The following is a 27,522-nucleotide window of genomic DNA, read 5'->3' on the forward strand; positions in this document are numbered from 1 at the left end:
GAACTACATATTTTGAGATGGGGGTCCGTGGCCCAATAGAGATAATTCTGGGAGTCCTTGACATGAAAAAGGTTGAGCACCACTGACGTAGAAAGTAGAAACATGCGTTTTTCAGAAAAATGTTAGGATTTAGAAGCCTTTTTTTTATCGACCTCAGTCCAAAATGGGTTAAGCATGCAGGCACTGTTTATCCAGAACGACTTATAGTATAAGCAAGGTAAACACATACTGTACTAGTCTACCTACTGTAGAATGCAGAGAGACAGTGTAGTGTCTCAGTATATCACAGCTAAACCAAGAACCAATAGAGCGTCACAGTCCCGCCCCCTTTCATGACGACGCCAGGCCCAGGAAATTAATCCCAATGCATTTTTCCCATAGACATTTCAAAAAGTATTTATTTAAAGACCTTTTAAGCGTCGTACGAAGCCAACTCGAGTTGTGACAAATCATGACAACAAACACAATATTTTTGGACCAAACAAATAATTACAAAGAAGAAAAACAACAAAAAAAGTGTTGTAACCTGCCGTTTTTTTTCTACTTTCTAATTATTTGTTTGGCCCAAAACATTGTGTTTATTGTCATGATTTGTCACGACAAGAGTTGGCTTTGTCCGCGGCGTAAACGTCTTTAAATAAATACTTTCTGAAAAGTCTATGAGGAAAATGAACAGGGATTTATTTTCCGGGTCTCTCGAGTGGGAGGGACTGCGACGCTCTATAGTGTCAGTCTCTAAAGAGTATCAGGTCAGGTTGTGGCCTCCTGGTGGCGCTATAATATGCCAATGTGAAAAGGGTGCCATTTCTTCTTATGTCTTGGATGGCAATTGGATGATTTGAGGCATTTTGTTCCAAAAATATGTTTTGCAAAAAATCCACCTATTTATTGGTGGCACTATAACAGGCCAATGTGAAAAGGGTGTGATATATTCCTCAGCCTAGTAGGAAAGTCTGTGAAAGATGTCACGTAAATTGCACGCTGCGTTCATGATTTGAGGCTTTTTGTTCAAAACGGGCCAATCCTGCAATCTTTGAAAGCCAATGTTAGCCAATTAGGATGGAATATGAAATATCGGACAGATCCGTCTTGAACACATGACCATAGAGATAGTGTGTAACGATTTGCGGGATTTCTTTGGCTAGAATCTGGAGGAGTAATAGCAAAACATGTGTTTTTCAAAAGTCGGCCCCATAGTGGCGTTATAACAGGCCGTTCTGGAAAAATTGGGGCAGAGGTTCATCGTTGGCAGTGTGTGTGCAAAATTTGGTATCGACCGGGTTAACGGTGCCGGAGATTAGCTGGTAACAGACGGACACGCGGATGGAGTGCAAGACATACATTCCCCATGTCTCCGCCTGGTGGAGACAATTATGCTGATTGTCCCTGCATTTCACATGATGTTTCTTTTCTTCTTTTTTTTTAAGTTTTCTTTTTTTAAAGTTTCTCCAAATAGCAGATCTGCTATACCTCACAACGTGTCAAAATCCTGTGTCGAAATTGTGTTGTGAGCTTGCAAGATCTACTATTTTCGAGAAGATGGAAGTATAAAATTGTATGTTTTGTAATAATTTAATAATCTGCAAAATAACTACTGTAGTAACTAAAAGCTTAATTATGTAATCAAATAATTACAGTCGAGCAACACGTATTTGCCTCTAAGATGTGGTGGAGTAGAATTATTAAAGTAGGCTATTAAAAAAATACTCAAGTAAAGTGAAAGTACCTCAAAATTGTACTTGAGTAAATGTACAGTTATTTTTCACAAGATGGGGATTATATTAGGCGGTCTGGAGCTTCATGTCCGTTAGGCCTATACATTACATCAGAGATTAAGAGCTGGATAAAAGAAACAATTACAATTAGGCTACACATAAAACATAATAATCACATTGCCTTTGATTCCACTGGAGAGATCTGATAGACCAGTGGTTCCCAAAGTGGGGTCTGGGGACCCCCAGGGGTCCTTGAGGGCTTCATGATACTTTGGAACCAAATGGACCCTTATGGGTCTGTATATCTTTTCAAATGGGGGTTCGCGGACTAATAAATTAATGTCGATTTGGGGGTCCTTGACATGAAAAGGTTTTTATTTTTATTTTTTCGTAAATGAATGCCCGTGATTTGATTTGATTTGATTTTGATTATGTGTGAAATACAATACAAAAACAGTGCACAAAATATAAAAAGAAAGTGTTGTATTTGTGAATTTGAGAATTTGTTTTGAAGTATATTACTAAAAGTTTTGGGAATGGAGTTGGGGGTATGTTCAAACCAAATAAAAAGTGTTGATCTGGAAGACAGTAAATCGAGCTCTTTTTGAGAAAAGTAACAGTTGACTAGTGTTGTAGTCGAGTCCACCTAAAGCGAGTTCAAGTCGAGACCAAGTCCGAGTGGGGACGAGTCCAAGTCAAGACCGAGTGTGTGAGGGGGTCGAGGGAGTCCGAGTGGGGACGAGTCCAAGTCAAGACCGAGTGTGTGAGGGGGTCGAGGGAGTCCGAGTGGGGACGAGTCCAAGTCAAGACCGAGTGTGTGAGGGGGTCGAGGGAGTCCGAGTACGAATGGACTTGGCTTGATTAACCCATTTTACACCTGAGGACGATTCTACAGATGTCTTCTAAATCCTGACAGTTTTCTTAAAAACCCCATGTTTCTATGTCAGTCATTGTCAAACATTTTCATATCAAGGACCCCCCAAAAATATATGTAGGCCTAATTGGTCGCCGACCCCCATCTGAAAATATGGTGTTCGTGTTCCACCGGGACCCCCCCCAGAAGCAAAGCTTTGAGTTTTGAGTCTGATAGAATATATATTCAAAGATTTGCGCCACATTTTCACGATTTTTCAAAAAATAGAAGCTCGTAGAAGCTTGTAGCACGGCACTCAGTGCCGCGCTATGAGCTTGCAGATCTGCTATTTTTCAATAGCTAACCGACGGGAGGCGAGACCGAGACCAGTTTTTTCTCATTTGATTTGATAGGTACAGAAAACACTGTGAGAGCAGGCAGGAATGTCAGCTATGCTCTCCGCTATACCAAGATAGCTGTCTATAAGCGCCAGACACATCAATGTCTATCATAATAAATACATTAATTTAATTGCATTGCTCCTGACTCAGAGTTGGGACACTGCTACATAAAATGTGTGAAGAATTTGATTTCCTGTCCTGCATAATGGTATGAGGATTCAAGAAAGTTCAAGAAAGAAAGTTGAATGTCATTCATTGTTTGTTGACAATGTTTGCTCACAGGGGGAGCTGTGGCACAAAAAGCATGTTAGCAGTTGTTCCAGGAAGTGAGTGAGGTACCAGGACAAGTGAGGCAGGGTTACAATTTTAGGTGTCAAAATTTAAAATGACTGTTTGGTGGTGTTTTGTCAAAGAGACTAGCTGTATTTTAAGGCCAAATACTGAACTATAATTGAATCATAAATTGATAAACCACAGAGATAGTGGGGCTGGAAAACTTTGAGATCTGGAAGAAGAAATGTTTGGTCCAGGAACAGTTCTGAGGGTTTAGCTCTGAATCCATTCAGAGCTTTTGGACAAAGAGGAACCTGACTTGAAGGTATATACTTTTTAAGTGGTGCAACCACTTCCTTAAGTGACTATGTGTGTGGGTGGCTCACCGTGGCTGGCTGGGTGCGTCTGAGCACGAAAACAGCATGGTTGTTTTTCACCACCTCGCGCAACCTAACACACACACAAACACACGCTCATATTAACTGTATATATGGTGATTTCGGGTGTGCCAGTACAGTACAGTACAGTACAGTACAGTACAGTACAGTACAGTACAGTACAGTACAGTACAGTACAGTACAGTACAGTACAGTACAGTAGTAGTACACGGTAACTCTGTCATTTCTCAACCGTTTCGGACGCGGGGCGCCGGGCTCGCTGGAATCAGGCCGGCACCCTGGGTGCGTTCCTGTGGGTTTCAAAAGCAACCGTTTTGTGTTTTCAGTTTGTTATAGTATAAAGATTTTAGTTGTAATTGACCAGGCCACTTTGGGCAGCAGTGGCTCAGGGAGAGAAGAACCCAACAAGTATTGATACTTGTACTTTCACTGCTCTGAGGTGGTCTGCTTTCCATAGCCCACTGTGCCGGATGCCAAGTAGCCTATTGTTGGCACAGGATGTTATGTCTGTCTGTCTGTCTGTCTGTCTTTCTGTCTGTCTGCCCGATCAACCCCCCACCCCCTTTCACCTACTGACGCAATGCAGACTTTCTGCACAAATTACAGTAAATTTGTTAAATAGTGTCTGTCTGTCTGTCTGTCTGTCTGTCTGTCTGTCTGTCTGTATGTCTGCCTGTCTGCCTGTCTGCCTGCTCCATTACAGTAACATTATGTACATGGTTCTTCTGTTGTGCAGAAATCTATACTGTAAATGTAAGTTACATAATGCTGGCTGAGACGTTGCATAATGTAATGCATACATTATGCAATCTCTGACTCTCTGACTATCTTTCTCTGTCACTCCCCCCTCTCTCTATATATATGTCCCTCTATACCTCCCCCCCCCCCCCTCTCTCTCTCTCTCTCTCTCTCTCCCTTTTCTCACCCACCCTCTCACCCCTCTCTCTAATATGCCCTTCTCCCCCCCCCCCCTCTCTCTCTCTCTCTCTCTCTCTCTCCCTCCTCTCTCTCCCTTTTCTCACCCCACGCTCTCCCCCTCTCTCTATGCCCTTCCCCCCCCCCCCCTCCCCCCCCCCCCTCTCTCTCTCTCTCTCTCTCTCTCTCTCTCTCTCTCTCCTTTTCTCGCCCCATGCTCTCCCCCTCTCTCTATGCCCTCCCCCCCATCTCTCTCTCTCTCTCTCTCTCTCTCTCTCTCTCTCTCTCTCTCCTTGCACTGTGATCCAAAGGTCATATAGAGAGAGAACAGTTCGTTCTTTCTGTTATTAAAGCAGTGCTGCTTGTGCTCAGTAAACAGTTAACCTGCTCCACTGTCTGTGAGACCGTTCCAAGTCCAACTGTCTGGACTCTCTAATCATAAAACAATCAATAATACAATAAAATAAACCACCAACCAACAATGCGAGATCAAACTCCAACTTATTACATAAGCCCTGGGTGGCATGCCACGGTCCCGCCACTAGATGGCACTGTTCCTCCCGGTGGCCATGAGTCATATGCCATGTGTCATATAGTGAATTCATGTGATTTAATTTCATGTATTGTTAACCAACCAGATATATTCCCTCAGATATTCACTTCGATTTGTGAATTTTCCAGACAGCTGTGATGAAGGCAAATGAGCAGTATTAAATTACATCTTCAAATCGGCCCTCCTCAGTCTCACTGTGCTCATTATAAAATGGTGCATGTAAACTGGGCATAACAGGCAGACAACATATGAAGCACATAGAACACAGTAAATTCATAACAAAAACAGTTCATTCATACAAGTAGCGACAATACCTCCTCCTCCTGTCGGCATTTAAAGCCTGGATAGACACATGGCACGAAGGAGAACTTCTACAGTATATTACTTATGGCCCCCATGGGCCCCCATGGGCCCCCATGAGCCCCCATGGGCCCCCATGGGTCCTGGAACCTTTAGGCGGAGGCCAGAAGGAAGCAGCCGGCCTGTACTCAGAGCTGAGGGGATGAGAGTTGTATACGTAACGTACGAATGGACTTGGCTTGCTTAACCCCTTTTACACCTGAGAACGATTCTACAAAATGTCTTCTAAATTTCATGATTTCATGTTTTCATGTTTCTATGTCAGTCGTTCTCAAACATTTTCATGTCATCAAGGACCCCCAAAAATATATGTAGGCCTAATTGGCTGCCGACCCCCATCTAAAAATATGGTGTTCGTGTTCCTCACGATTTTTCAAAAAAATAGCAGATCTACAAGCTCGTAGCGCGGCACTCGGTGCCGCGCTATGAGCTTGTAGATCTGCTATTTTTCAATAGCTAAAGTATAACATAATGCTTAAAACACCCAAAGGGGTTCCCATGCACCCTGAATGGGTTAAACACCTGTTTTTGAAAGACTTGATCCAGGCTACTGAAATGTATACTCTGGCTCTTTGAGGCGGTTACCAATGTGGTTCTTTTCCTTCATGTTCAGGTTTCCATACCAACAGATGATGGTATATGGAAAGGAGAGATAGCAGGGGCGCAGATAGCATTTTATAACTGGGGGGGGATATATTTGGGGGCTATCTCATGAGGAGGGGGGGGATACCCCCCCCCCCCCCCCCCCCACACACACTTTTGCGCATAATTACGCCGATTTTCCGTGTTTTTAGCGGATTTCACGGAAAAACACTTGCAGCCACGGTACATGGCTTTTTTTTTTGGAGGGGATAATCCCCCCTCCTCATGAAACTGAGGGGGTCGATCCCCCCCCCACCCCCCCACCCCCCTATCTGCGCGCCTGAGAGATAGCTGACTCAATGAATGCACTGTAGAACACTTTCATTAGAGATTTATCAACCTGAAATTGGGCAAGCCTCCTCGAACAAAAGAGGCCTTTCTTTCTTATACACGGCATTTCACAGTTCACAGTCGAATTTCAGCTTGCTGTCAAATGTAGGTTAGTGTCCAAATATTTGTAAGTGGTCACCAGGTCAACTTGTTCACCATGGACTACAATAAATACTGCAATATAGAAATACTCATAGTAGTAAAAGTAAAAGTAAACGTCCGGAATTCAAATTTACTTGAGTAAAAGTACAAAAATATTGGTATCAAAAATGCACTTTAAAGTACCAAAAATAAAAGTTCTAATTGTGCAGAATGTCCGATTTAAAGTTTCAAATGTATAATGATCTTTTGAAAATAGCAGATCTACAAGCTGCACAATGCGTCGCATTGCCTCAACTCATACAATTCCAAGTGCTTGTCGAGGACCCCATTGACAAGCACTTGGCCCCATAGAAGGCATAGATAATAAAAAATCACACCCGTGTGAAGTGAGGGGCGCTCTTATCATCCATCAGCTATGATTAGGTGCATGATGATTCTGAGACAAAACAAACATTAAATTCTCTTTATTGTTAATGGCGTTTTTAAAACAAACATTGAACTAAGAACAAACATTAAACCTGTATATACTGTAGGAGGGGCTAGCACCCCTCAAAAAAATAGATGCCTCATTGGCCACTGCAGTTCGTTGGAGCGATGTGTGTTGAAGGAGGGGCGGAAGAATTTACACTGGACTGGCCACAGGGCATACCGGGCATTTTCCCGGTGGGCCGCGACCGTAGGGGGCCGCCATGATTTAAAAAAAAAAATCTTTTTTTTTTTCTTTTTTTTTTTGACAGGCAGGCAGGCCAATAGGCGGCATTGATTGATTGATTGATTGAAGAATTTATTAACAGTTTGCAGAATTACAGTACATTTCAAGCACAAACTCAATACAAAGGCTGTTAACTGTGAGTGGACGACCCAATTAAGCATTACACTTGTTTCCAATAGGGTCCACCATGTTCAAATCATCAAAACATTTAGAGACGTACAAATAGACACTTCTATAGACAGAACAGGAATTCATCATAAGGGAGGTAAAAAGGGAAAAGAAATATATACAGTGAGGGGGAAAAAAGGGGGGGGGGGGGCGGGGCGGGATTCAGATTTTACGGGGCCAGTTTCGAATTGCAGCCATCCGTAGGTGCCCTTTGAGAGCGGTTTTGAAGGAGTCAAGGGATTCGCATGTCTTAATGACAGTTGGTAGGGCGTTCCACATTTTGGTGGCATAGGAGCGAAAATAATTTAGTCCCTTGTTTGTGCCGAATCTGGGTTGTACATGGTTCGTTGCACTCCCTCTGGTGTTGTGGGTGTGGACTTCGTTAACATTAAGGAAGTATCTAGACAGGTACATGGGTATCTTGGTGGTGTATCGAATCTTGTGGACCAGACCCATTGCAAGATGCTGTACTCTGTCGTCGACCCTAAGCCATTCCAGCCTGTCGAAGTGGGCAGGGGTGAGGTGGGTTCGGGGGGCTAGATCAAGTAGGAGCCTGACCAGTTTGTTTTGGGAAGTCTGGAGCCTGGTTTTAAGGGCCTTTGAGGTGCTGTGGTACCAGGAGGTGCATGCATAGTCAAAGAAACCCTGTACAAGGGCTCCTGGCAGGCCACCAGGTAGCGCCCCCCCTGACCCCCCCGGCGGTGCAGTGCAGGGGTGGGGCCACATAATATTATGTTGCTTAGGGCCACTACTGTTTGTTTCATTTATGTTGTTCTGTAAAAGTGGTGGTATTAGGGCTTGTTTGTGTGTGTGCCTCGACGGAGTGGGTGGTAGAGTTTCTGCTATCTGCGCGCTGGTTGTGGTGGGCTGGTCTGGGCCAAATTCACGCGAAAATGCCCGGGCCGAATTTTTGTCCCAGTCCAGCCCTGCTGGGGGAGGAAGTACGCCGGAAGTGTGGAAGGCACGTTACGTCACGCTGTCACTCAAGTGATTACTGGCCAATCACAGCGCATCTTTTCCGGGACCCGAACATGCACTCGGTGATGCACGCTCATGCTTCGCAAGGAATCTCGGGAATGTTTTGCCCTCCCTTGAGCACATCTAGACTGAGTGGACACGTCCCCCTCATTTAGACCGAGTGGACACGCCCCCCTCAGCTAGACCGAGTGGACACGTCCCCCTCATTTAGACCGAGTGGACACGCCCCCCTCAGCTAGACCGAGTGGACACGCCCCCCTCATCTAGACTGAGTGGTAAAACATTGAGCAGCATGGAGCGTATAGGAGTTTGGAAGCGCTCGTTGTAAAACGCTCAACGGTCTGGCATGCGTACCACCTGTTTCTAAATGTCACATAATGCAGGAGGCAGCAGGACGCTGCGTTATTGAATTATATGATATGATATGATATGATATAGTACTTTGTCAGTTCACACTGAAATTTGTCTTGCGACCTAGCAGCCAAGTATGCAGAACACATATACACACATTTGACATAACACAAAGAACAAGACATACATAAAGACATGAAGACAAGTGTAGCGCCCAAATCCTAAATTTGTGGCACTACTGGTTGCCGACAGTCTGGTTGTAGAGTTAAGACGTGTGCTCCAGTGCATAGAGTTGGTATAATGAGGATTTATTATCTGTCTCTGCAGGCCTAATCACTATACAGCATACATATAAATAAATGCAATAAACGTACATGATCCAAACAGCCTCCTAAACACAGTCTGAAAACTGTTTGCCTCTTGTCAGCAACACCTGCTGCATGATTGAGACCTGATTAAATACCCTTCCAACCTTCACATTGACCACACCCCTCAGTGGACATCATTGGCCACAATTAGGAGACTCAAATGGCGCTTACAACAAGAGTAATATCCACCGCTTAGATTACCCTGTGGCTACTACAACTCCTGATTAAGCCTCAAGGTCGACTGGTGGACAAAGGACCTCTTTAGTCTGACCTTATTGTATGCTGGTACACCATATCTCCTTCCTGAAGGTATAGCAACCTATATTCTCCATACAGATGATGATGATTGATTGATTCTTTATTTAATTGTCATGCTTCCGAAGAAGCCCAGCCCATATGGACTTACAGGACACTTTTTACAGTTTACATTTATAACAATTACAATAAACCGACATGACGGTTTGCAAACAATGATCAAGTGAATACCAAACTGACACTCCAGATCCTTACAAGGCAGATTACATAATATACAACATAAAATAAAATACCATAAAATAAAATACACCATTAGCCTACTTGAAGAGCTTGTCTTCTACTCCAGGCTCTAGAAACAAACTGGGCTGTCCTAAATACTTCATAATTAAATAACCAGTCTAACTTCTGTCCATCATCTTCCCAGAATAGATCAGGATTTCTTTGTTGCATTGCCTCAAACAGTGGGACCCTCAAATCATCATACAGGGTACAATAAAACATAAAATAGGTCACATACATTACATAATCTATTCTCTTCTGGCACCACTGAAAACCGTCCTACCTCAATAGCCAGAGGCAGGATACCAGTTCTGAGCTGGGCACACAATGACCGCTGGTTTCTGGTTACATACAACACATGTTTAGTATTAGAGGTGATAATTCAAGCTTTCTGTACACCTGCAATGTTGGCGAGTCTAACATGGTTTAATACGATAAGATAGGACTTTTGTGTTTGGATGTGCGGACTGTCACGTGCATACCGGTAGCCTCTATATGATTATTTCGGGGGGGTTTGGGAACCCCCCGTGGTCTAGAAGAGACTAGAGGGTTTAACGGTACCCATTTAGGCCTGAGATCATATTCTAAAAATGTCTTCTACATTCTGACAGTTTTCTGAAAAAGCTATATTTCTGTCAGTCGTTCTTCGATTTTTCTAAAATAGCAGACCTACAAGCTCATAGCGCGCCACTCGGTGGCACGCTATGAGCTTGTAGATCTGCTATTTTTCAATAGCTAAAGCATAACATAATGCTAACACCAAAAGGGGTTCCCGCCCAAAATGGGTTAAGTGGTCCAATAATAAGTCGGAGTGGCAGAGTGAAGTATCGCTTCATCTGGACACTGAGAGAAGCTGTGAGTGTTGAGCTGCAGGGACACTAGCACACTGGACCTTTGTGTGAGGGGACGAGGGGGACAGGCCCAGGAGGGACCCTCACCCTCCTCTCTGTGTGAGGGGACGAGGGGGACAGGCCCAGGAGGGACCCTCACCCTCCTCTCCGTGTGAGGGGACGAGGGGGACAGGCCCAGGAGGGACCCTCACCCTCCTCTCCGTGTGAGGGGACGAGGGGGACAAGCCCAGGAGGGACCCTCACCCTCCTCTCCGTGTGAGGGGACGAGGGGGACAAGCCCAGGAGGGACCCTCACCCTCCTCTGTGTGTGAGGGGACGAGGGGGACAAGCCCAGGAGGGACCTTCACCCTCCTCTCCGTGTGAGGGGACGAGGGGGGTAGGCCCAGGAGGGACCCTCACCCTCCTCTCTGTGTGAGGGGACGAGGGGGACAAGCCCAGGAGGGACCCTCACCCTCCTCTCTGTGTGAGGGGACGAGGGGGACAGGCCCAGGAGGGACCCTCACCCTCCTCTCTGTGTGAGGGGACGAGGGGGACAGGCCCAGGAGGGACCCTCACCCTCCTCTCCGTGTGAGGGGACGAGGGGGACAGGCCCAGGAGGGACCCTCACCCTCCTCTCCGTGTGAGGGGACGAGGGGGACAAGCCCAGGAGGGACCCTCACCCTCCTCTCCGTGTGAGGGGACGAGGGGGACAAGCCCAGGAGGGACCCTCACCCTCCTCTGTGTGTGAGGGGACGAGGGGGACAAGCCCAGGAGGGACCTTCACCCTCCTCTCCGTGTGAGGGGACGAGGGGGGTAGGCCCAGGAGGGACCCTCACCCTCCTCTCTGTGTGAGGGGACGAGGGGGACAAGCCCAGGAGGGACCCTCACCCTCCTCTCTGTGTGAGGGGACGAGGGGGACAGGCCCAGGAGGGACCCTCATCCCTCCTCTCTGTGTGAGGGGACGAGGGGGACAGGCCCAGGAGGGACCCTCCTCTCTGTGTGAGGGGACGAGGGGGACAGGCCCAGGAGGGACCGTCCCTCACCCTCCTCTCTGTGTGAGGGGTCAAGGGGGACAGGCCCAGGAGAGACCGTCCCTCACCCTGCTCTCTCCTGGGACGAGGGGGACAAGGGCTTGGCTTGTCTCCCAGGAGGGACCCTCCCTCATCTCACCCTCTTCTCTGCTGCTGCTGCAAAGATTCTAGAGTACTGCCTGACTTAACACTGAAACAGTATCATTTGACACTACAAATACAGTATGTGAATGAACGGTATCAGTTGACACTACAAATACAGTAAAGCCACTGACTGAACAGTATCAGTTGACACTACAAATACAGTAAAGCCACTGACTGAACGGTATCAGTTGGACTACAAATACAGTAAAGCCACTGACTGAACGGTATCAGTTGGACTACAAATACAGTAAAGCCACTGACTGAACAGTATCAGTTGACACTACAAATACAGTAAAGCCACTGACTGAACGGTATCAGTTGGACTACAAATACAGTAAAGCCACTGACTGAACAGTATCACTTGACACTACAAATACAGTAAAGCCACTGACTGATCAGTATCACTTGACACTACAAATACAGTAAAGCCACTGACTGAACAGTATCAGTTGACACTACAAATACAGTAAAGCCTTCAGGGAGGTATTCAACTGACTTGACTCCTTTTTTCTGGACAATTAGTTACTGTACACAATGAATGAAGAGACCTGATCCGGTGAGCAATAGAGCGTGTGTGTGTGTGTGTGTGTGTGTGTGTGTGTGTGTGTGTGTGTGTGTGTGTGTGTGTGTGTGTGTGTGTGTGTGTGTGTGTGTGTGTGTGTGTGTGTGTGTGTGTGTGTGTGTGTGTGTGTGTGTGTGTGTGTGTGTGTGTGTGTGTGTGTGTGTGTGTGAGTGAGAGAGTGTGAGAGTGTGAGAGTGTGAGAGTGTGAGTGAGTGAGTGAGTGAGTGAGTGAGTGAGTGAGTGAACATTGTTTCTTCGGGCGGTCCAGCCTGGCCGGGACATGCCCGCCCACAGACTGGTTGTTTGAGCGGGTTTCGAACTTAGGATGCCTACACTACTCCTTGTGCCCATGGAATGCTGGGTGACATGACATGCTTGTTGTATCGTGACTGAGGACATATGCCTTGATTTTGTTGATGTAACTTTGCTGCACCTGAACTATTCATGTCCTTGTATGCAATTTCCTATGTGTGGACATAAATGCGTGCGTGCGGGGCAATTGACAGTAGGACAAAGGCAGGGTAACATAAGGTGTGTGTGGGTGTACTGTACTGTACTGTACTGTACTGTACTCGGTACAGTATAGGCGACGATGTGACAGCAGATTTAGGGCACCGGGCCAGAGGAAGAGTCAGCCTGGAGGAGAAAATGGGCAGGATATCAGGATGAGTTCACTTCTACAGCTCTCACTGTGCAATGTCCGGGTGTGTGTGTGTGTGTGTGTGTGTGTGTGTGTGTGTGTGTGTGTGTGTGTGTGTGTGTGTGTGTGTGTGTGTGTGTGTGTGTGTGTGTGTGTGTGTGTGTGTGTGTGTGTGTGTGTGTGTGTGTGTGTGTGTGTGTGTGTGTGTGTGTGTGTGTGTGTGTGTGTGTGTGTGTGTGTGTGTGGAGGGTGTCGTAAGCTATTATGTGTGTGTATATGTGCACAGCTAGGCGTTTCCATTTGAGTGAAATGGTGTGTGTGTGGATATGTGCGTGCGTGCGTGCGTGCGTGCGTGCGTAAGTGGGTCATATGCACAACATGCTCACATCATGGATGGCACACAGCGAGCGTTGACTCACGTCATGCACGCTGAAACAAACACAGCCCCCGTTGCCCAGGCAACCCCATCTCAGCTCACTTGTGAAACCTCGTCTTTGCATTCGTCATGATTTGCATTTGCATCCTTTTTCCATCCAACCTTTTATGTCCAACGGACGGAAAACACCTCACACACATTTACATTTACACCCCCCTCGCACAATTTGCATTAGCAGACACTCTACAGTGTGTAGAGTGTCTGCTAATGCATGGCTACATTTGTAAATAGTATAGAGTCTACATTACAGTAAGCAAGGACAACACAAGGTAATACATAAAATGCGTAGAAGTACTTGAGATAAGTCCCCCCTGTTTGTTTATTTGTTTGTTTATGCTTTGTTTATTTATAGTTTGTTTACTTTTGTGTTTTTATGTGTTCCGCCCTATGGACCCCCCTGTGAGCGTCTTCAATAAAGTTTGAATTGAATTGAATTGAATACTAATCTAGGATCATAGGCAAGCCAAGAACCTCTCGTCAGTCTAAACAGTATGTTAAAAACAATCTGTATATTGAAACTATACACACTATAGGGTGCCAGGTCTCCAAACTACTATAACAACTATACACACTATAGGGTGCCAGGTCTCCAAACTACTATAACAACTATACACACTATAGGGTGCCAGGTCTCCAAACTATACACAATATAGGGTGCCAGGTCTCCAAACTATACACACTATAGGGTGCCAGGTCTCCAAACTATACACACTATAGGGTGCCAGGTATCCAAACTATACACACTATAGGGTGCCAGGTCTCCAAACTACTATAACAACTATACACACTATAGGGTGCCAGGTCTCCAAACTACTATAACAACTATACACACTATAGGGTGCCAGGTCTCCAAACTATACACACTATAGGGTGCCAGGTCTCCAAACTATACACACTATAGGGTGCCAGGTCTCCAAACTATACACACTATAGGGTGCCAGGTCTCCAAACTATACACACTATAGGGTGCCAGGTCTCCAAACTACTATAACAACTATACACACTATAGGGTGCCAGGTCTCCAAACTACTATAACAACTATACACACTATAGGGTGCCAGGTCTCCAAACTACTATAACAACTATACACACTATAGGGTGCCAGGTCTCCAAACTACTATAACAACTATACACACTATAGGGTGCCAGGTCTCCAAACTATACACAATATAGGGTGCCAGGTCTCCAAACTATACACACTATAGGGTGCCAGGTCTCCAAACTATACACACTATAGGGTGCCAGGTATCCAAACTATACACACTATAGGGTGCCAGGTCTCCAAACTACTATAACAACTATACACACTATAGGGTGCCAGGTCTCCAAACTACTATAACAACTATACACACTATAGGGTGCCAGGTCTCCAAACTATACACACTATAGGGTGCCAGGTCTCCAAACTATACACACTATAGGGTGCCAGGTCTCCAAACTATACACACTATAGGGTGCCAGGTCTCCAAACTATACACACTATAGGGTGCCAGGTCTCCAAACTACTATAACAACTATACACACTATAGGGTGCCAGGTCTCCAAACTACTATAACAACTATACACACTATAGGGTGCCAGGTCTCCAAACTACTATAACAACTATACACACTATAGGGTGCCAGGTCTCCAAACTACTATAACAACTATACACACTATAGGGTGCCAGGTCTCCAAACTACTATAACAACTATACACACTATAGGGTGCCAGGTCTCCAAACTATACACACTATAGGGTGCCAGGTCTCCAAACTATACACACTATAGGGTGCCAGGTCTCCAAACTATACACACTATAGGGTGCCAGGTATCCAAACTATACACACTATAGGGTGCCAGGTCTCCAAACTACTATAACAACTATACACACTATAGGGTGCCAGGTCTCCAAACTACTATAACAACTATACACACTATAGGGTGCCAGGTCTCCAAACTATACACACTATAGGGTGCCAGGTCTCCAAACTATACACACTATAGGGTGCCAGGTCTCCAAACTATACACACTATAGGGTGCCAGGTCTCCAAACTATACACACTATAGGGTGCCAGGTCTCCAAACTACTATAACAACTATACACACTATAGGGTGCCAGGTCTCCAAACTACTATAACAACTATACACACTATAGGGTGCCAGGTCTCCAAACTACTATAACAACTATACACACTATAGGGTGCCAGGTCTCCAAACTACTATAACAAGATACACACTATAGGGTGCCAGGTCTCCAAACTATACACACTATAGGGTGCCAGGTCTCCAAACTATACACACTATAGGGTGCCAGGTCTCCAAACTATACACACTATAGGGTGCCAGGTCTCCAAACTACTATAACAACTATACACACTATAGGGTGCCAGGTCTCCAAACTATACACACTATAGGGTGCCAGGTCTCCAAACCAATCTTGCATCTTGGAAACTTTGGACACTTTTAAAAGCACACTCAAAACACATCTCTCGGGCCTTTCAACCCATTTAGACCTGAGGCAGATTCTAAAAAATGGTTTCTAAATCCTAACAGTTTTCTGAAATACATCAAGCGTAGCGTTAGTTCATTGCGGCACGGAGGGCAGATGGTTTATATGTGTGTACATGGTTCCCCCTATACTGCTTCTTTAAATCCGCTGCCTCTCTAGGCCACGCCCTCATTCCCACAGTGCAATTCAGGCGGCTACTTAAGCAGCCTCAGCTCACTTCTCTTTCTCTATGCTGAGCCGTCAAGCAGCTCGTGCGGCACTGCGTGAAAATTTCCACCACCTCCCCAGCCTCCTCCCTGTAGTTTTTAGTCCAGGGGTTATGGGATATTATTGTATTGTGTTGAATCATGTGTTGTGTTTCATTGTGTTGAATCATGTGTTGATGTGTCATTACTGTGTATTGTTCATGGATTATTGTATCTTTGGCTCTGCTCTGGGGGGTTGTTGATATCAGAGCTGTGTCTTGGTGCACAGATAATCTGAGATATCAAATGTGATATCAGACCTGTGTCTCGGTACGCAGATCATCTGATATCACATGAGCAGAGCCACACCGCCATACTATCATGCAAAAGCTTTGCAATAAATGGTCTACGATCAATCTGAGCCTAAGTGTCTCAATGAACTATGTTTCTGTGTCAGTGGTGCTCAATATTTCATGTCAAGGACCCCTAGAATTATATGTATTTGGCCGCCGACACCCATCTGAAAATATGTTGTTCCAGGAACCTCCCCCCCCCCCCCCCCCCCCACAAATATTTGATCTGAAAGCTCACAACCGATTGTAAACATGTCCCCAATGATTATTGATTATTTTCTTAAAATAGATCAGAACAATTTGTTTGGTTAAAGGGGAATACCACTCATTTTCAACATTTGAATTAATATAGAGTTGTGTGGAAATAATAAAAAAGTCCCCCCCCCCATTCTGTGTTTCCTAGAACTGGAGGTCAGTAACATGGTGAACAAATCAGTAACATGGTGAAGTACATCTTGATGAGGTCATCAAGATGTACTTCCCCATGTACTTCAGACCTCCAGTTCTAGGAAACACAGAATGGAGGGACAGCTCTAAGGTATATTAATGACATAGTAAAATGTAGAAAATGAGTGGAATTCCCCTCATTTTCTAAGACAAAAATGGAAACTAAATGAAAACTAAGCTTAAAGCTATGATGACCAAAACTAAAACTAAATATACTGACAATTTCGTCAACAAATAAAAACCAGATTAAAAAAAAGGAAGGGACTAGTGGACAAGAGATCCAGTATAAGTCATTTTACAATTAGTTGCATGCTGAAAATAGCCGATCTACAAGCCCACAACGCGTCGCAGCGCAACACGTTGTGGGTTTGTAGATCGGCTATTTTCAGGACGTGTAAAAACAGTCATTACGACGGCATCACGGCCCGCCAAAATGGAGGGACAGACAGTAGGCTGACAGGAAATGGGGAGAGAGATGGGGGGATGACATGCAGTAAAGGCCGTCAGGATCGGGAGTCGAACCCGCGGCATTGCCAGCCAAGGTGCCTGGACCGCTGAGCCACGGCCCAGGCCCAAAACCCATTTTAGTCGACTAAATCAACTGTAGATTTAGTCGACTAAAATCTTATTGCATTTAGTCGACTAAAACTAGACTAACACTAAAACATTCCAGGTGACTAAAATGTGACTAAAACTAAATGGAAACTATTCAAAAGACTATGACTAAAACTGAAATTGAAATTAGCTGATGCCAAAAACAACACTATGCATCAGAGACAGTGTGCAGTGCCTCAGTGTTCTAGGATCACAGGTAAACCAAGAACTCATAGCATCAGTCTCTCTATAGTCTAAACAATATGACCAAGAACTCATAGCATCAGTCTCTCTATAGTCTAAACAGGTAAACCAAGAACTCATAGCATCAGTCTCTCTATAGTCTAAACAATATGACAAAGAAATACTAATCTGTGTGTTTTGGCATCATGTGGTTTGTATGTTCCATGTTGTTGACATGAGTGACACCTGTCACCCCTCCCTCTATTCATGTGTGTGTGTGTGTGTGTGTGTGTGTGTGTGTGTGTGTGTGTGTGTGTGTGTGTGTGTGTGTGTGTGTGTGTGTGTGTGTGTGTGTGTGTGTGTGTGTGTGTGTGTGTGTGTGTGTGTGTGTGTGTGTGTGTGTGTGTGGAGGAGGGGGTGGGGGGGGGGCATGTGTCTATAGTCAACAGTGTCGAAACCAGCTCAGAGAGAGAGAGAGAGAGAGAGAGAGAGAGAGAGAGAGAGAGAAGGCATGTCTAGGCATATATAGAGATGTAAATATGCATGGCTGTGACAGTGTAGCCTATGTGCGGCGTGCACGTGACCGCACGTACATGCATGCATAATGTTTGTGTGTAATAATTGGACTCCATGACACCTGTCGTTCGGGTCTTCATGTCAGGTGTGAGCTGGTGTGTGCGTGCGTGCATGTGTGTGCACGTGCGCGTGCATGTGTTCTGCACAGCATGTACCTATGTGTAACACATGTTTTATAACCGGTCTCTGAGTCATAAATATCGGTTCCTTCATGTTATGTTGATGATGGCGGTATTTGGTATTCAGACAGCCAACAATGGGTAGAACACTCCCAAAACTAATTTAGTCTCTGTGACACATCTAGGGGCCGCAATCTGCATTCTAAGATGTTCCTAGAAGCTTTGTCATTGGTCGAAAAAAACCCGCAATGACTGACCAATCAGGAAGCAGACAGGCAAAATCGACCAATGAAAAAGCTTCTAGGAAAATATTTGAATGCAGATTGTGGCCCCTAGGTGTGTCACAGAGACTAATTGAATTTAATTATCATGTCACGTTTCTATGTCTCATATCTTATTGTCACGTCATTATGATCCAGCACTATATATGTTTCCTGTTGTGTAATGAACTTTGTGAACCTTTAGCGTGATACTGTCTCGCGTCGCGTTATTGTTCTCCCGGGTACCCGCCGGCCGCTGCCGCAGTCGCCGTACCGAAGGAATACTTCAACTGGATTATCACATACCACCCAGCATGCACTACCTGTCTGTCAGAACCAGACATAACAAATAATGAAAAATAAAAGGTCATTAAAAATGTGACATATTATTGCTAATGGAAGCTTTAACGGAGGCCCTTCCTGTACTGTACTCAACACACACCACACCTTATCAACACTGACCATATGGTTGTCCTTATATTTGGGGGCATATGATATAATAGGCAGAAATGAAGAACGGGAATATCCTTTTTTTTATAAATGTTTCTTCTCTAAAATAGTGAAAATAGCTGATCTACAAACTCAACCGTGCTACTTGATGAGACCGGCGTATATAGGCTAATTTTGTAGTGTGTTTTAGTCTATATGTTTAAAAAAAAAAAAACTACATCAGAGTAAACAAAACATGGTATAGCTATAGGCTGCATGCATATAGGACTGACCTTAAAGTACACCGTGATGTAAGCAACACAGCTGTAGATAATCACATTATATACAGTAATGTGTGTGCATTGACGATTGACTCGTCGCAGTCCCAAAACATTGTTTGTTGTCATGATTTGCCACAACAAGAGTTGGCTTTGTACGACGCTTAAAAAGTCTTTAAATAAATACTTAGGGAAAAATCTTAGAGTATATATTAATAGAGACGGCACCCGGAGGAAACCCTGAGGCGAAATGGACATAGTGGCCGAATTTGGCATTGCAGCTCGAGCCAGCGCTGGTCCGTTGACTATCATTGCGCACGTTCACGTTATGGGGCAATGACACGTGAACGCTATGTTTCATACGTGAACGCGCGCAATGATAGTCAACGGCCAGCGCGTTCACGATTTGGCCCAATCCATCCCAGAATGCACTCTGTTCCTACCCGGAAGGAGGAGTGAAATCGCCTCATGCGCTTTTGAGCAACTTAATGCAAGTGGATGGGAGGAGAAATCCGGTGCCGTCTCTATTAATATATAAAAAATGCATTGGGAATTATTTCCTGGGCCTGGCGTCGTCATGAAAGGGGGCGGGACTGAGACGCTCTATACCACCTGTTTTGAATTTGCACATAATGCAGGAGGCAGCATGAGGAGTCTGCAGGACGTTGCTTGATAACGAGCGCTTCCATGCGCTACGTCCAACCGGGGTAACTCCCTCGTGTCAGGTGAAAAGAAGCAGCTTGGACTCCTCATGCATAGAAGGAAGCATGACGACCGTTCGTTGCTCTCCCCAGGTTGGCAGCGGGAGTGTAGCACCCAAGATTACATTAGACATTAAGGGCTCCATTTTCGTCACCGCTAAACCCCTTATCCCTAAACTTCTTTGCCTTTTTTTTACTATTTTGCAAAACATTTTTGAATAGTTAAAATGGCCAGTCTACAAGCTCACAACGTGTCCATGTAGATTGGCTAGTTGAAATATTCAAAAAGGCAAAGAAGTTTAGGGATAAGGGGTTTAGCGGTGACGAAAATGGAGCCCTAATTGTCTAATGATTACTGTGGGTTGCAAAATGGGTTGCACATGCGCTTGTCAATGTGCAAGGCCAGTTAGGAACGCTGTTTTAACAAGATGTGTGCTCTGGCGTGCATGTGTGCAGGCCCGGTTCTTCCTACAGGCCGACGAAGCCACCCGCTTCGAGCGCCATTTTTTTTAGTACTCTGTCCCAACTCTGTCTGCCCAGTGTCCCCCCAGTGCCCCCCCAGTGCCTCCCCAGTGCCTCCCCAGTACCTCCCCAGTGTCTCCCCAGTGCCAGTGTCCCGCCAGTGCCTCCACAGAGCCTCCCCAGTGTCCCCACAGTGCCTCCTCAATTTTTGGGACAGAGTAAAATCCTGCGAAAAATCCTGCTTGGGGCGCCAGATTGCTCAGGACCGGCCCTGCATGTGTGCATACGTGCGTGGCTATGTGTATAGCCTATACTGCATTTGCACTGTCATAATGCGAGTGGGCTTAGTAGTTACCAGTGTGTACATTATGTCATCAAGCAGGTTAGATCACATCTCACGGTCACTGACTGATAGTGACGCAGGACAGATCACAAGGCCAGTTCCAGAGACTATACCAGGAAAAGGAGGGTGTGTGCGTGTGCATGCGTGTATACGTGTACGAGTACGTGTACATGTTTTACTTTTGAGCTTGAAGTATATTTTGATGCCGATACTTTTTTGAAATTTTGAATGTAGCCTTTTAATTGTAGCAGAGTAGGCTATTTTTAATATTGGTATACTTCTGAGTAGGCCTACTGTTTTTGTCAGCAGTCCTGTGTGCGTGCGTGCGTGCGTGCGTGAGTTATACTCTGTTGCACGCCGCGTCTCACGCGCACTCCAAAACATCCGATCTACAAGCTCACGGCAGCTCGCCAGCGCCACACGTTGTGATCTTATGAAGCTGTTATTTGTGGGTTCGTGCATGCCTTTAAATCAGGCTCCACAGTGGAATGTTGTTGAGGGGTCAAACACTGGTGAATCAGAGGGGGGGGGGGGGGGGGGGGGGGGGCAGTGGTGGTAAAAGTACTCAAATTCTTTACTTAAGTAAAAGTATCAATACTGCAATGTACTGTAGAAATACTCTGTTGCAAGTAAAAGCCTGGATAATCAAAATGTAGTTGAGATGAGTACAAATTAAAGTATTGCCATATATCCATTTAGACCTGAGGTCGATTCCACGAATTCCTTCTAAATCCTGACAGTTTTCTGAAAAACCCATGTTTCTGTGTCAGTGGTGCTCAACCTTTTTCATGTCAAGGACCCCCAGAATTATCGGTATTTGGCCGCGTCCCACATCTGAAAAACATGTTATTCCAGGGACCCCCCCCCCCCCCCGAAAGCAAAGATTTGAGTTAAAAAACGTTCACTCTGTAACAATATATATTCAAAGAGTTGAGGCGCTATGAGCTTGTAGATCTGCTATTTTTCTAGTTCCTGTCCAGAATGGGTTAAAGTTACCAAAATGAAAAGTAGTATGTTATGCAGAATTTTAAATAGGGCTGAAGTGGTTATAATGTATGTGTTGTAATAATAATAATTTACAGTACAAACTAACTAATAACAAAAAATTCAAATAATTGTATAGTGGAGTGAAAGTACAATATTCGCCTCAAAATTGTACTGAAGTACAGTTGTTGTTTTTGTCGACTAAAACTAAGACGAAAAATGTCCGTCGACTACCTTTTTTCACCGACGAAAACTGAATGGAAACTGAATGAAAACTAAGCTATGATGACTCAAACTGAGACTAAATGTATTGACAATTGTCGTCAACAGATAAAAACTAGACTAAAAGGAAGGGACTAGTGGACATCCAGTATAAATCATTTTACACTTGGATGCAAGCTGAAAATTGTGAGGCGTTGTGAGCTTGTAGATCTGCTATTTTCAGCAAGTGTAAAATCAGCCATTACGACGGCGTCAAGGCCAGCCAAAATACATTTTAGTCGACTAAATCAACTGTAGATTTAGTCGACTAAAATATTATGACATGTTGTCGACTAAAACTAGACTTAACACTAAAACATTCCAGCTGACTAAAATGTGACTAAAACTAAATGAAAACTATTCAAGAGACTATGACTATAAAACTAAAATCAAAATGTGCTGCCAAAATCAACACTGTACAGAACTGTACTTAAGTAAATGTACTTAGTTACTTTCCACCACTGAATGGGGAGGGGGAGGGGCCGGGGGGGGAAGCATGTGCAGCCAATCAGATACAGTTATAGTAGCAGATCAACCACACAAGGTTCTTTGATGTGAAGACGAAGAGGAGAGGGTCTTCATCACATTCAGTCACAAGGCTGTTTGATGTGTTCTTCACAAGACCCTCGGTCATCCCCCCCTCTGTAACATCACTAACAGACTAACAGTGATGCTAGTGTATGAGGAGGGGTCAACCAGGCCAATGGAAACACACACACTAAAGAAGCGACTATCTATACAGGCCAAATGAGCACTATTGGCTATTGAACAACAAAAGGAAAGAAAACATCTTGGAAAGAAGGGAATAATTTGGAATATATATATATAAAAAAAAAAAAAAGGTTTCCTGAATGCTATGAATGGCACTATAGGTGTGACCCACAACCTACCTCTTCTTTTTAAGGACTCAGCTAATGGTGCCCTATTAACACTATTATTAATTTCTTACTGTTTAGATGTGTTGGAATTGTTATATGGGTAAATATGTGACTGACATCAGGCATGTTGTGCCTTTTTGACTCAGAATCATGTATAAGCTTAATATATTTATGGTTGATGTAAATGTTATGTGACTGCACTTACGGTACTGTGATTGGTTGGACGTTGTTTCGACACGGACAGGGGTTGGTGTTACAACCACGGACACTATAAATGTGACAGCAGTTTTTGTGTGCCGTATACAACGCTGACGAAGGCTTCGGCCGCAACGCGTTCGTTGTGTGCTGCTTGTTTGCAGCATACCATACCCAACCTACCAATGGTAAAATAAATAAGTGCCTTAAAAGCTATTGCCGTGAGTGCTGGTTTTCTTCTGTTTAAAATGGCACTATAGGTGTCACATGGGTGGACCGCCTCAGAAATGTGGACCCTCCTCTACGCCGGAATGGGGGGCCTTCTCGCCACGGGTCACAGAGACAAGATCAGGGGAGGGAGGGAGGGAGAGAGAGAGAGAGAGAGAGAGAGAGAGAGAGAGAGAGGCTGGATGGGCACTGCATCAGGTACGCACGCGGCCGTAACAACACAGGGCTTAATCTGTGGACATCTGACGTCTTGCCCAAGCATTACATTACATTACATTACATTACATTACATTACATTTCAAAGAAAAAACAAGGAACGTATATATATAGCCATGTCACACAGGAGACGTTTCTGGCCTGCAGACCACAGTGGCCTTGAGGGAGTATAAACCTTTATGAGAGCAGAGAGATACTGAGGAGACCAAACCGTTCAGTGGCCTTGAGGGAGTATAAACCTTTATGAGATCAGAGAGATACTGAGGAGACCAAACCGTTCAGTGGCCTTGAGGGAGTATAAACCTTTATGAGATCAGAGAGATACTGAGGAGACCAAACCGTTCAGTGGCCTTGAGGGAGTATAAACCTTTATGAGATCAGAGAGATACTGAGGAGACCAAACCGTTCAGTGGCCTTGAGGGAGTATAAACCTTTATGAGAGCAGAGAGATACTGAGGAGACCAAACCGTTCAGTGGCCTTGAGGGAGTATAAACCTTTATGAGATCAGAGAGATACTGAGGAGACCAAACCGTTCAGTGGCCTTGAGGGAGTATAAACCTTTATGAGATCAGAGAGATACTGAGGAGACCAAACCGTTCAGTGGCCTTGAGGGAGTATAAACCTTTATGAGAGCAGAGAGATACTGAGGAGACCAAACCGTTCAGTGGCCTTGAGGGAGTATAAACCTTTATGAGATCAGAGAGATACTGAGGAGACCAAACCGTTCAGTGGCCTTGAGGGAGTATAAACCTTTATGAGATCAGAGAGATACTGAGGAGACCAAACCGTTCAGTGGCCTTGAGGGAGTATAAACCTTTATGAGATCAGAGAGATACTGAGGAGACCAAACCGTTCAGTGATTTAAAGACAAACAATAAAGTCTTAAAATCAATTGTGAAGCGAGTACAGGGAGCCAGTGAGTACTAGGGGAGCCAGCGAGGTGATCCAGCCATAGAGTAGCTGTCATGTGGTCACGGGGAGCCAGTGAGTACTAGGGGAGCCAGCGAGGTGATCCAGCCATAGAGTAGCTGTCATGTGGTCAGCTACTAGGGGAGCCAGCGAGGTGATCCAGCCATAGAGTAGCTGTCATGTGGTACTAGGGGAGCCAGCGAGGTGATCCAGCCATAGAGTAGCTGTCATGTGGTCACGGGGAGCCAGTGAGTACTAGGGGAGCCAGCGAGGTGATCCAGCCATAGAGTAGCTGTCATGTGGTCACGGGGAGCCAGTGAGTACTAGGGGAGCCAGCGAGGTGATCCAGCCATAGAGTAGCTGTCATGTGGTCACAGGGAGCCAGTGAGTACTAGGGGAGCCAGCGAGGTGATCCAGCCATAGAGTAGCTGTCATGTGGTCACGCCTGCGGGTTCCAGTTAGGAGACGTACTGTACGTGCCGCAGCATCTGTAAACAACCATCAATTGAATTCTGCGAGAGTTGCAGTAGAGGAAAACACATGCAGCCATTCTGCTGGAACATGACACGCGGTTCCCAAAGAGCTCACCTCACCTGGTTTAGCTTTATGCTGCCCTCCAGGCCTGTTCCGAGAGAGGGTGTGTGTGTAAATACTCAGAAAACCACAATAAGGAGAGAGAGAGATAGATAGAGGGATCCTTAAAGGACACTAGGACAGTTTTATGATGAAAGGTTTGGTTAGAGCTGAAATTTCATCCGAAACGTTAAACCAGGAAGCGATGAGGTGCAGATGGGGTCATGCTCCCCACGGGATCATATCACATTCATATTGCTTTGTGTGCCTTTGGAACGTGAGACGGGTATACTGTACTGTACTGTACTGTACTGTACTGTACTGTACTGTGTTGCCCCCATGCCGGCCCTCTGGGGCCCTCCCTGTTGTTTATCTGTCACGATCACAATCATCTTTGTTGTCACATCACACATACACACACACTGTACATGATATGCTATCATGTACATGTTGTACATGTCATTCTGTCTGTCTCTTGTATGGTAATAATGGGAAATTATCCAGTCCCGCCCCCTCGAGAGACCCGGAAAAGAATTCCCCGTTCATTTTCCTCATAGACTTTTCAAAAAGTATTTATTTAAAGACGTATACGCCGCGGACAAAGCCAACTCTTGTCGTGACAAATCATGACAATAAACACAATGTTTTGGGCCAAACAAAGAATTAGAAAGAAGAAAAAAAACGGCAGGTTACAACACTTTTGTTTGTTGTTTTTCTTATCTGTAATTATTTGTTTGGTCCAAAATATTGTGTTTGTTGCTTAAAAGGTCTTTAATAAATACTTTTTGAAATGTCTACGGGGAAAATGCATTGGGAATTATTTCCTGGGCCTGGCGTCGTCATGAAAGGGGGCGGGACTGCGACGCTCTATAGCGCTTCGCGTATAGGTTGTGCATTACATTACGGACCTGAAGAAGACCTGTTGTGGGTCGAAACGTTGTACTTTTCAAATAAACGTATACTCTGGGAGCTATAGCTATATGACAGTGTGCGGACCTCCTTCCTCTAATCCTGCATACTGTACGTACTGTATGTTTCCGTTCAGCACCCGCAGAATTCTTTATAGATGTGTTTCCCTCTGGACTGGACTCAGGGCCACCCCTTAACCCTTATCCCTAAACGTATTTGCCATTTTTTACTATTTTAAAAAACCTTTTAAAAATAGTTCAAATAGCTGATCTACAAGCTCACAACGTGTAGATGTAGATCGGCTAGTTGAACTATTTTAAAATGATTTTCAAAATTGTCACGGTTCGTGACATGTGTTGACAATTTTGTGTTATGTTTTCTGTTGTGTTCTTGTGATTTTGAAGTATGTGTTTTTCTTGGGTCTTAGTTCCAGTTTGAGTTTTCTCTACATGTGTGTACTCTTATTTTGTAGTCTTGTTCCTGTGTTTCCTGTCTGCCTTGTTTGCTGTCACCTGCCTTGTCTCACCTCCCTGTATTAGTGTAACCCTAGTCACCTGTGTTCTGTTTGCCTGTTAGCCTGTCCTAGTGTTGATTGTCAGTTGCGTTCACCTGTGTCCTGTTTTTCCCTGCCTTTATATACTCCCCTGTTCTGTCAGTTCCTTGTCCGATTATTATTGTAAGTCTCGGTGTGTTCTGTTCCTTGAGTATTTGTTAAATAAATCCGTTGCATTTGAGATCTTCTGCCTCTGCCTTGCTGTCTGCACTTGGGTCCTACCCAGGGTGTCCTACCCTCCTTCCCCGCACACGTGACAAAAATAGTAAAAAATGGCAAATAAGTTTAGGGATAAGGGATAAGGGGTGGCACAAGATGGAGCCCTATACATAATGTATACATTACATTCACCCGTTCTCACACATACACTGAGGGCGGAGGAAACCATGCAAATGATGCAAGGCACCAACCTGCACATCGGGAGCAAGCGTCTTGCTCAAGGACACTTCGACACTAACTGTGGGGGAGCCCACAGGGATCGAACCGGGAACCTCACGGTTCCCAAGCGGCCGCTGTATGTCTCTCCTGTCTCCATTATGCCTACTGTACATTAACCCTTTGACAGCCTTCTGGAGCCCAATGTAAGGTATGTTTACTTTGTCATACAATGGCATAGTGGAGAAAGTGTTATTATTTTGGTTATTTACTGCATTATCTAACCATAATATATGATCTAACCTTCCTTGTTCTTATATAATAGCCTAGCGATATGATTATTCGGTTGGAGCCAAGATGCCTCTGCTGGTGTTTTGGTACAGCCTGTCTTGTTGTGGTTCATCAGCTTGTCCTTGTAGCAGATATACAGCTATGGTCTGAGCGCTGCAGTGCTCGTTGGCATGCAGAACCACATTTATTCTCTCCATGATATCATGTACATTAAAGGTGCGTTCAAACCATTTGCCAAGACCTATATGTCTTGGCAAATGGTTTGTATAGCCTATTGTTTTTCCACCGTTGCTGAGTCAGGATAGATGAATAAAACATTTCCGGGGTTCCAATCCAACTTCCGGACAACATCAGCGCTGATTGGCTGTCAGAACGTGATGGGTGGAGTCGTTCGCATCGCCCTGTTCGCGCCACGCCCGTTCGTGCAACTTC

General features: G+C 45.0%; 1 protein-coding gene across 1 annotated transcript in view; it reads left to right on the forward strand.

The window, feature by feature from the left end:
- The first annotated feature begins 3,437 nt into the window (after positions 1-3,437).
- The window catches only part of LOC306919976 (nuclear receptor ROR-beta-like), a 66,297-nt gene continuing 42,212 nt past the window's right edge, over positions 3,438-27,522 (forward strand). Inside the window, exon 1 of the mRNA XM_079496562.1 lies at positions 3,438-3,567. The gene's annotated coding sequence lies outside the window, so the exon portion shown is untranslated. The remainder of the gene's footprint in view (positions 3,568-27,522) is intronic.

The sequence above is a fragment of the Electrona antarctica genome (assembly GCF_951216825.1).
Source record: "Electrona antarctica genome assembly, chromosome: 1".
Classification (NCBI taxonomy): Eukaryota; Metazoa; Chordata; class Actinopteri; order Myctophiformes; family Myctophidae; genus Electrona; species Electrona antarctica.